The sequence below is a fragment of the Vombatus ursinus genome, unplaced genomic scaffold (assembly GCF_900497805.2).
Source record: "Vombatus ursinus unplaced genomic scaffold, bare-nosed wombat genome assembly UNPS02014799.1, whole genome shotgun sequence".
NCBI classification, from domain to species: domain Eukaryota; kingdom Metazoa; phylum Chordata; class Mammalia; order Diprotodontia; family Vombatidae; genus Vombatus; species Vombatus ursinus.
The window spans coordinates 31,878,580-31,889,044 of NW_020954577.1; positions in this window are offsets into that span (position 1 = coordinate 31,878,580).

A 10,465-nucleotide genomic window follows, 5' to 3' on the forward strand; every position below is an offset into this window, starting at 1 on the left:
AGTAGTAGTACCAGCAGCAGTAGTAGTAGTAATAGTAGTAGTAGTAGCAGCAGCAGCAGTAGTAGCAGCAACAGTAGCAGTAATAGCAGTAGTAGTAGCAGCAGCAATGGTAGTAGTAACAGTGGTAGTAGCAGCAGCAGCATTAGCAGCAGAAGTAATAGCAGCAGTATTCTTTTGTTTCTAGTTGCTAATGTTTTGGTTGATTGTTCCCCTTCCCCAGTAGAATGTAAACTCCTTGAGGGCAGGGAACTTCTTTAATTTTTGTTTTTATATTCCCAGTATTCAGCACCAAATTTGGCACCTAGGACATGTAACTTAATAAATGCTTGTTGGATTAAATTGAATTGAATTGAAGGTAACTGTTCAGCAGTCAAAGGAAACTGCCTGACCTAGCTGAATCAGTCGAGGGGCTGTTCTAGCTCCTCTGATTTGTTGTTCATTTAGGCTGGGCAGCTGGACAATAGGATTTTGCATGGGCCATGAACAATGAAATAAAACAGCAAGATGTACTGTATTTTACTGAAACATACTATAAAGGGCAGCAGGGGACTAGTCAAAGCCCAATATTCGAAAACTGTAATTTTTTATCACTAGTTTATTTCCTAAACCAAAATGTTTTGGAGTATAAATATTGGATGAAAGCAAAACTGCACCACATTTGCTAGCATGCAAGCAAGAATTCGACCCCACTTTTTATTAGAATTAAATTAATATGGCATAAGTAGTTTTATAGTTTTAACATTTTATTATTATTTATGCTCTCACTGCTCGGCACTCACAGAACCGTTCCTGGCTTCTTTTTGTTTTTACTACTAATAAAAAGTAATAGGTATAATAATTCAAGGACCATTTCTAGTTCCCAGCACTTTGGTTCTGTCTTGTTTACCTGCTCAAGGAGACATGCCCTGATTCAGAGTTTTGAGGAGACTCTGAGGAACTTTGAGAGAGGATGGAAGAGTCACTTGTGCAGAGAATTGCAATTGGGAGGAGAACGACCGAACCACAACCTGCTCCCTCCCCTTTCAATCCCCCCTCCCTCATCTTCCAGTTAAGACAAATTCATGAAAAGCCTTCCAAGCCCCAAAAGGAATGAGTTGATGCAGAGCAGAAACTGACCAGGGCTGCTTTTCAGTTGAGTTCATATGTGTCTACTAATTACGGAGTATAAATATATTAATAAACATGTTCCCTTAATTACCTACTGATTTCCCAGACCGCTTCAAAATGAGAAGAAAATGGCTTTATTTGTGATAGGCAGGAAGGCAATTTCTAACCACGACAACTGTGCCCTCTGGCATTTTGTCCAGTTTTTTAAAAAAGGCTTTTCAGAAGTTGAAATGACATAAGATATTTGAATAAAAATTGGAACACGTAAAACATGCCTTAGTAAAATCCACGGGTCCAAAAAATGTCTGGGGGATTTTGCCATTATCCTAAGCACCTACTATGTGCCAGATCCTGGCACAGATATTTGCTAAGCACCTGCTATGTGCCAGATATGTCACAGATATTTGCTAGGTTCCAGACACTGACACAGATATTTACTAAGTACCTACTATGTGCTAGGTACCAGCACAAATATTTGCTAAGCACCTACTATGTGCCAGATACTGGCAACACAGCTACAAAAATGAAATAATCCCTGACCTGGAGGAGCTTACATTCTATTGGGGAATAGGGTAAGGTGGGGAGAAGATCCAATATGTGAACATATGAATAGATATGTGAGTTGAAATAGTGATGAGCATGAAGTGATCTAGAACATAAACCAATGTCCCATAGCATAGGTTCTAGCATACAGTAGGAAGTAGATGTGTGTGTGTGTGTTTGTGTGTGTGTGTGTGTGTGTGTGTGTGTGTATCTCTGAAGAATTCTTGCTTCTATTTTCTTCAGACTTTCAGTCAGGTATACGAGATCTCTTCAAAAAGAAGGTGCTCCTATCCTCTGGAGTGGCCTTTGTTTAAATATTAACAACTGACATGCGTATAGCTCTTTAGAGTTTACAAAGTATTTACCTTGTATTATTTCTCCAAATTAACCCTGTAAGGAAGGAACTATAATTTTTTTAAGATTCTAAGTTCCTATTGGATTATATGCTCGTCCCGGGCAAGGGCTGTCTTTTGCCTCTTTTTGTATCCTCAGAGCTTAACACAGTGCCTGGCATATAGTAGATGTTTACTCAATGTTTATTGATTGATTTTAATTTTCATCTGTGATTTCATTGGCAGAGGGAACTTCAGGTGAGGAAACTTTCCTTCCAATGCAGGTTATCACCTATTCAGAAATTTAGCCAGTGTGAGAATTGCCTAGGGCCCTAGAAGGATAAATGCTTTGCTTAGGGGTCCCATAGAACTTGAACCCAGCCCTTCCTGGGCCAGTTCTCTCTCTCTACTACTACTATACTGCCTTTCATTTTAGAGATGAGGAAACAGGGAAAGGAAAAAATTATAGTTCCTTCCTTACAGGGTTGATCTGGACAAATAATACAACGAAAATACTTCGTAAACTCTAAAGAGCTATACACATGTCAGTTGTTAATATTTAAACAAAGTCCACTCCAGAGGATAGAAGCACCTTGTTTTTGAAGAGACCTCTAGTATACCTGGCTGAAAGTGTGAAGAAAATAGGAGCAAGAATTCTTCAGAGATATACACACACACACACACACACACACACACACACACACACACATCTAATTTCTCCTGTATGGAACTTTGGTATATGTTCTAGATCACTTCATGCTCATCATTATTTCAACTCACATATCTATTTATATGTTCACATATTGGATCTTCTCCCCACCTTACCCTATTCCCCAATAGAATGGATTATGCAGCTCATAAATGTCACTGTTGGGATTTGAACCAAGGCTGGATATCACCCACTTGCTGCATTCACTGTGCAGCCATTGATTGCTATGAAATTGAGGGAGGGGACAGAGCATTGCGTCTAGTATGATGGAAAGATGTCTGCCTAGGAGGTAAGAAGTCAGTCCAGCTGCTCTGACACAGACTTATCATGTGACCTCGGGCTCCTCACAGCTACCCTTTAGGCTTCAACTGTATCACTAAAATAAAGGGGCTGGACGTGATGAACGCTGGGGTGTCTTCAGCTCTGCAATGCGCTTTGGGGGCTACACTGCCATCTTGGGGAGACCTTCTGGAACTGGAAGGATTTGGAAAGGTGGAGAAGAGAGAGAGGGAGAAGACACTGTGGCCCAAGTTGGGTGATGGTGATGAGCCCCAACCCCCCTTAGGAAAAAAACAAAGGATTATGTTGTCTTAAAAGCATTTGCTGGTTTTTTTTTTTTGACTAAAGACACTTATCTTTAGCTGCCACAAATGTGTGCATGCACATACACACAGACTCTACATAATAATAATAATAATAATAATAATACTATCTAACATTTATATAGCACTTTCTATGTGCCAGATGCTATATCAAACTCTTTAATAATAGCTAACATTTCTATAGTGCCTACTATGTGCCAGGTACTAGGCTATGTACTTTACAATTATCTCATCTGATCCTTACAACCCTTCAAGGTAGGTGCTATTATTATCCTTGTTTTACAGATAAGGAAACTGAAACAGAGGTTAAATGACTTTCTCAGGGTCACACAGCTAGTAAATGTCTGAAGCTGGATTTGAACTTGTCTTCTTGACACTAGGCTCCGCTCTATCCACTGTGCCACCTAGCTGCTTAATTGAAAACACATACATTATAGAAGGGTCCTACATACTTTAGGAGCACATTGGTTTCTTAGCTGTAAAGGTTTAGAAGGTAGAGAGCAATTAGAAACTTATTAGAAGGCAGCTTCTGTACACATGGGGTGTTTTTTTTTTCTCCCAAGTGTTCACAGATCTAATTTTAAGGTCGAAGCCCCCAGGTGTCCTTCCTCCCCTCTCCAACGGACACTTGTGGTTGTACAAGGGATAGAGTGTCCAGGTCAAGCTGACTTCCTTAGGGTAAATCAAACCACCACAGGTTTGTGTGGATTTCCTTTCTGCTCTGACTGGTGGCAGCAGTTAGCGTTCCAGTAGGATGAGAGGGATGGAGCTGTTATTCTAGTTCTGAAACTCCTGTAATGAAGAGTTTGCCAGCCTCGTGAGCATCTTGCCTCCCTGAGCAGCATCTCCAAGGAGGAGGGAGACCTTGAATACTGGAGAGATTCCTTTAGTGAAACTTCATTAATTCACAAAGTGCCAATTTAGAATCCTTCTAGGTATTTTAAACAGGTTTGCTAGTGTTCAAATAATTTGAATTGAGGTGATGGATTTTGATGGATTTTTGATGGATTTTATCTCCCTTATTAGATTCTAAACACAGTGAGGGAAGGGCCTGAGCTTTCTTTATCTCTATTTTACTGCCAGAAGCATGCTTAGTGAGAAGTGATAGACACACAGTATAGTCTCTTAGTAAGTCTTGTTGACTTGACTTGTAGTGAAAAAGGGTCTGACTCAGGAGCCAGTAAGAGCCAAGTTTAAGGCCTCCCTCTGGCTATATGACCCTCGGCGAGACATTTTGTCTCTCTCAGCGTCCCAGGCAATTCTGTAAGACTATAAATTGCAGGGGGGAAAAACGCTCCTCTTCATTGGTAGAGGAAGTGTCCTATACCAATTCAATTAATCACTCCTCCTTACCTTAAAAGGATCATCACTGCTAGTACCTAGCATGATGCTTTGCATAGAGTAGGCACTGAATTGTTGTTCTTTGTACTTTCTCGAGGAGGACTGATGACATCAGGAAGGTGATGTCACGACTTGCAAGTGAATTGGATGTAAGTGAGGCAGGGCTGTGCAGTCACCAGCCTCATTTTCTCCTCCAGAGTCATCTGGGTCTAGTGGCACTGAATATATGTCTGTTGAATGAAGTGAGGGGCGGGGGGAAGCATTTCTTAAGCACCTACTATGAGCCAGGCACTATGTTGATGAAGAAGTTGAAATCTACTTTTCCACTATGGGTGAAAAAAGGGTGGGCCAAGCAGTTTCATGTAATAGATAGAAATAGGAGGCACTAAGTTTGAATCCTGCCACTAGCCATGTGATCCTGGTCAATTCACTTAAGTCAGCCTCCATTTCCTCATCTGTTAAATGGGGGTATGAGTAGCATCTAACCTCACAAGGTTGTCATAAGGATCAAGAAAGATAATAATATATACAAAGTTCTTTGCCAATGTTATAGTGTTACATAAATGATACTTATAAGGGATTGTTTCCTTCTTCGCATTAGTATCCCAGCACTTAGCACAGTGCCTGTCACACAGGGCTTAATAAATGCTTGTTGATTGAATGAATGATTATTCTCAGGGCATATTTAACTTACTTGAGAGGAAACTATTGCTTCTGTCCTGGAATGCTACAATGCTCTTCAGACTTGATTCACTACCTCCAATTTCTTTCCACCTCCAGCCCATTAATTGAATGCTTCTAAAATATTGCATTTATCATGCCTCACCCTGACTCAAAACTTCAACCACTCCCCATTTCCTACCGGGTGAAGGCCAGGCCAGGTGCTTCCTGCTTACTTGGTATTCAAGGCTGGCCAAAATCAACTCAATCTATTTTTTTTCCCCTAGCCTATCTCCTTGAATTCGCCTACATGAAGCCAATGTTTTAGCTTTTACATTGGTTTGAGAGTTCCTCTTTCTGGTGCATTGCTACCTCTAAGGTAATTTAGTTTGCCGAAATGCTCTCTTTCCTCCTCTTTTGCCTGGTTGGATTCTATCCATCCCTCTGGCAAGGTCCACCTCCTCCAGGAAGACCACCTTGACAACCCCAGCCCACAATACTCTCTCCGGTCTGCCACCTCTAGCAGTCCTCCTACAGTGCTAATGGTCTGGCTCAGTATTTTTCCATGAATCGGATGATGACTTGTGTTGCTAGTTAACTTTTTATATCTTTAATAACAGCTAACATTTACACAGCACTCTAAGGTTTGCAAGGCACTTTAAATGATTTTTAAAATTTGATCCTCACACTAATCTCTCTCAACACCTCTGTGATGTGAGTGCTATGTATTTATGGGGAAACTGAGAGCAAAAGGGGGTAACTTCCTTGAGCTGGTCTTCTGGTAATTCTGAATTAGGGAGAGTTAAGGAGAAAGAGACCTTTCTGAAATTATGCCCACAAATATTTTCAGTTTAAACTCATATCTCTGCTTTCTCTCCTTCAGCTACTGTTTTCTCAATACTCTGATAGTTTCATCCCATTTTCTGGTTCCTTCTGCTTATTTTTTCTTTCTCTAAAGGGTTTGTAACCTTAACCGTGGTCTCCTTCCTTCAGTTCCTTCCTTTGACCTAACCACAATGCAGTCTGCTCTTCTTAGATAAACATCGATCAGACCATAAGGGTTGGGGACTGCACATTCATTTGGTTCCTGCCTTTTCCTCCCGGGAATAAAAAAAAAAGAATTTTTGGCCAGTAATAATAGCTTTTTTTGGGGGGGAAGTGTCATAATCTGGCTCTTATTTGAGGTCTAATTGCACTCATTATCTCCCACATTCTCTTAGCAAAGTCCTGTGCAGAAAATAAGCATTCATATACCCCTTTTACATAGTAGGAAATCAAGTTCTGTGATTTGCCTGGGTGGAATGGGGATTCACCTCTGCTGCTCTCCATGATTCCTCAAAGACCATGGGTAGTAGCTCAGTAATCATATGTGAAATTTATCACGGTGTGCTGGGATGCTATTTGGCCAAGTCAGGTAACTTGAGCTCAATTAGCTGGGCAACAACCAGGCTCTCTTACAATCTCCTCAATAATCTTGGGTTTCAATTCTTTGTTGATCGTTTTTCTTTTATTCATCCCAGACCAAACATCTTTTGCATCAGTTCAGAAAATACAAGCAAATTGGGATAGATGGGTATCTATCTGTCATCTTCCTATCCTCCTCAAAGAAGGGTCTTATCCATTCTTCAGTCTTCTCTTGCTCCCAACAGAGCTAAAAAATAATTCTAAGTTCTCCATCCTTTTTGTTAGAGAGCCCTGTAACTCTTCTGTCTTCATTTATTGTCAGCTACTTGCCTCTATTTCCTTATCTGAAAAGTGTCTTTTTAAGATATTGGAGGCAGCTAGATGGCATAGTGGATAGAATGCTGGGTCTTGAGTAAGGACAGATCTGAGTTCAAATCCAGCCTCAGAGACTTACTATATATGCGACCCTGGACATCATTTACCCTCTGTCTGCCTCAGTCTTTTTTTTTTCAGCTCTAAAATGGTGATAATAATAGCGCTGATCTCACAGGCTTGTTGTGAAGATCAAATGAGATAGTATTTATAAAGCACTTAGCACACGGTAGGCACATATAAATACTTGATAAGTTAATAATGCTTAATAAATTTTCTTAATAAGGGAATAAATGCTTATGCCCTTCCTTTTCAAATCAAAGGTCATTGTGATTCCCTGTGGAATCATATCAGTCATTAGGCACCTTTCCATTCATCTTGTGTGCCACTCTCTATCCATTTAGATTGTCAGCCCATGGGATACTAACCATTCTTTTTTTGAACTCTTTGAAATGATTTTTCTTAAAGACTAGGGTAGACTTTAGGCTACTCTTCTTCCTTCTTTTCTGGTCTATCCAAACCCTAAGAAGCTTTCTAAGGTCATTTTTAGTCAACTGGTCAACTAACAAAGGATTTATTAAATGCTTATGTGCAAAGCATTGTGGTAGGTGCTGGAGTTACAAATATGAAAATGAAATAGTTCCTGTCCTTGAGGAGTTTCCATTCTACTGGAGAAGACAACATATACATAAATAAGAACATATAAAATACATAAAAATGCACAAAATAATTGCAAAGTAAATTGGAGGGACACTGGAAAATGGGACACCAGGCAAAGGCTTATGTGGAAATTATCACTTGAACAACATTTTAAAAGAAACAAGGGATTCTAAGAGGTAGGAGTGAGGAGGAAGTGAATTCCAGGAATAGAGGAGAGCTAAGTGCAAAATTACAGAAATAAGAACTAATGTGTCATATATGACAAACAGCAAGAAGACCAGGTTGGCTGGATCAGGCTATGGGAAAGGGAGAAGTATATAATAAGGTTGGAAAGCTAAGTTGGGGCCTGATTGGAAAGGGGTTTAAAAGCTCATGGGAGGAATTTACATTTGATCTTAGAGGTAAAAGGGAGGCATTGAAGTTTATTGAGCAGGGGAGCAACATGGACAGATCAACACTTTAGGAAAATCATCTCGAAAGTCACGTGGAGAATGAATTGGAATGGAGAGAGTCTTGAGGCAAAGAGACTGACTAGGAGGCTATTGTACCAGTTCTGGGAAGAGGATGAGAACCTAGATTGGAGTGGTGACCATATGGGTAGAGAGATGGGGACAGATCTGAGAGATACTAGAAATGACCAGACTTAACAACTTATTGGATCTATGTCAGGAAAAATGATGAGGGTGTGAGCGCAGATGACTAGAAAGATGCTGGTGCCCTTAAAAAATAGTAAAGAGAGGCAGTTTTTGGGGGGTAAGGTAATGAGTTCAGTTTTGGTCATGTTGAGTTTGACGACTCACGGTAATCCGATTTGAAATGTCCAGCAGGCATTTGACGGTACAAGATGAGTTCAGGCGAAAGATTAGGATTGTAAATAGAGATTTATGAATCATCAGTACAGAGATGATAATTGACCCCTTGGAAACTGAACAAGTCACTAAGTGAGAGAGTACATAGAGAAGAAGGACCCCGGATAGTGCCTTTGGGTCAAACCACAGCTAATATGTGATACGAATGATGATGCAGCAAAGGAAACTGAGAAGGCACTATTAGACAGGTAGGGAGAGAACCAAAAGTAGCACCACAATATTGGCCTAACCATCCACACACTGCAAACAAGGTGGATGAAGAATGGTATGCAGTTTTGTGGTAAGCCCACTGAGAGTCCATTAGTTCGTAAGACTTAGAAAAAGTTTGCATGTTAAATGTGATGAAACCATAATGGAATAAGAGCAAGAGAGACGACTGGATCTCCTTTTTGAGACCCTACAGTGCTTTCAATTATTCTAAGCCACTAGCTGCTGCAAAAGCACATCCTTTACTGCAATCTTAGGAGGATCATAAATACAACGGATCCAAAGGGCAATAAGGAAACACATGATGAGGCCAGATAGACTGTAGCATATTCCCTACAATGGATTTAGCATGAGAAATAGTGTGAAAAAGCAAGTTTAAGGACTTGGATGACCAGAAAATTAGATGGGCTAATCACGCTGTAAGAGTGAGAGAAAACAGATGGACAGTCTGAGGGTTGCATCAGTATACATGAAATATTAAAGGAACAGAGGAAATCCTTCAGCATATTGGCTGAGTACTCTATGGAGGGTTTATGACAAGGCATGGCAAGATCTGCATAGAATGAGAAAGCCAGGATGGGTTGTAATCTGCTTGTGGAAGGAACACTCACAGTCAGTCAGTTAACAAGCATTTATTAAGCTCCTGTTAGGTGCCAGGCACTGTGCTAAGTGTTGGGAAAACAAAGAAAGTGAAATAAAAACACTGTTGTGGCCCCAACATTCTAATGGGGGAGGTAACATACAAACAACTACCTACATACAGGACAATGTAAATGGGAGGCAAGCTCAGAGGAAAGGCTTGTGATGGTGGGAGGGGGCAAGGGGAAAGGTTTTAGCTTAGTCTTAAAGGAAGCCAGGCAAGCCAAGAGGTGGAAGCAAGAAGGGACAACATTTCAGGTATGGGGGACAGCCAGTGAAAAGGGAGGGAATTAAGAGATGGCTATCATGAGCAAGCAATAGTGATTAGGCCAGTGGTGATTGACTGTAAAGTATTTGGAGGGGAGTAAAACGTAAGAAGTCTGGAAAGGTAGGGAGGGCCCAGGATATGAAGGGTTTTAAAAGTCAAACAGGGATTTTTACATTTAATCCTAGAGATAGTCGAGACCTCCATAGATCCATGATTCAGACCTATTACTAGGAGTTTTTTTGCATGTGGCAAATGCCACAGACTTTGCCTGCATACAAGTAGCGTGACTTAGGTTCTGGCAGACAGAGTCAGGAGAAGGGCAGGGGCTTACACCGGCCCAGGCACTGGTAGTTTCTTATCTTAACTCATTGTTCTTGCTTACCAGTTATTAATCTTTCTTTTTTCTGCGCCGCTGAAGGACCACAAATATTGTTAACACTCTCCAAATTGGCCTCCCTGTGACAAAGTTCTGTCCCTCCTGCCTTAGTTACTGCTCTGATGTGTTCTTCTCTGGGTTTGTGTGTTCCTCCCACTACGATGAATAAATTCTAGCAGCAGTAGCGTTTCTTCAGAATGACCATTTTTAGCAACTTCCTAAAACACATGCGCACGCATGCGTACATGCACACACACACACAGACACACGCACACACACATATGGCAAGTAATAGCTGAGTGAGTGAATAACAGACATTCCAGCACTTTCTCCAAATGCTGGGGGCAAATATAAGACTTGATTCAGTTCAATCACA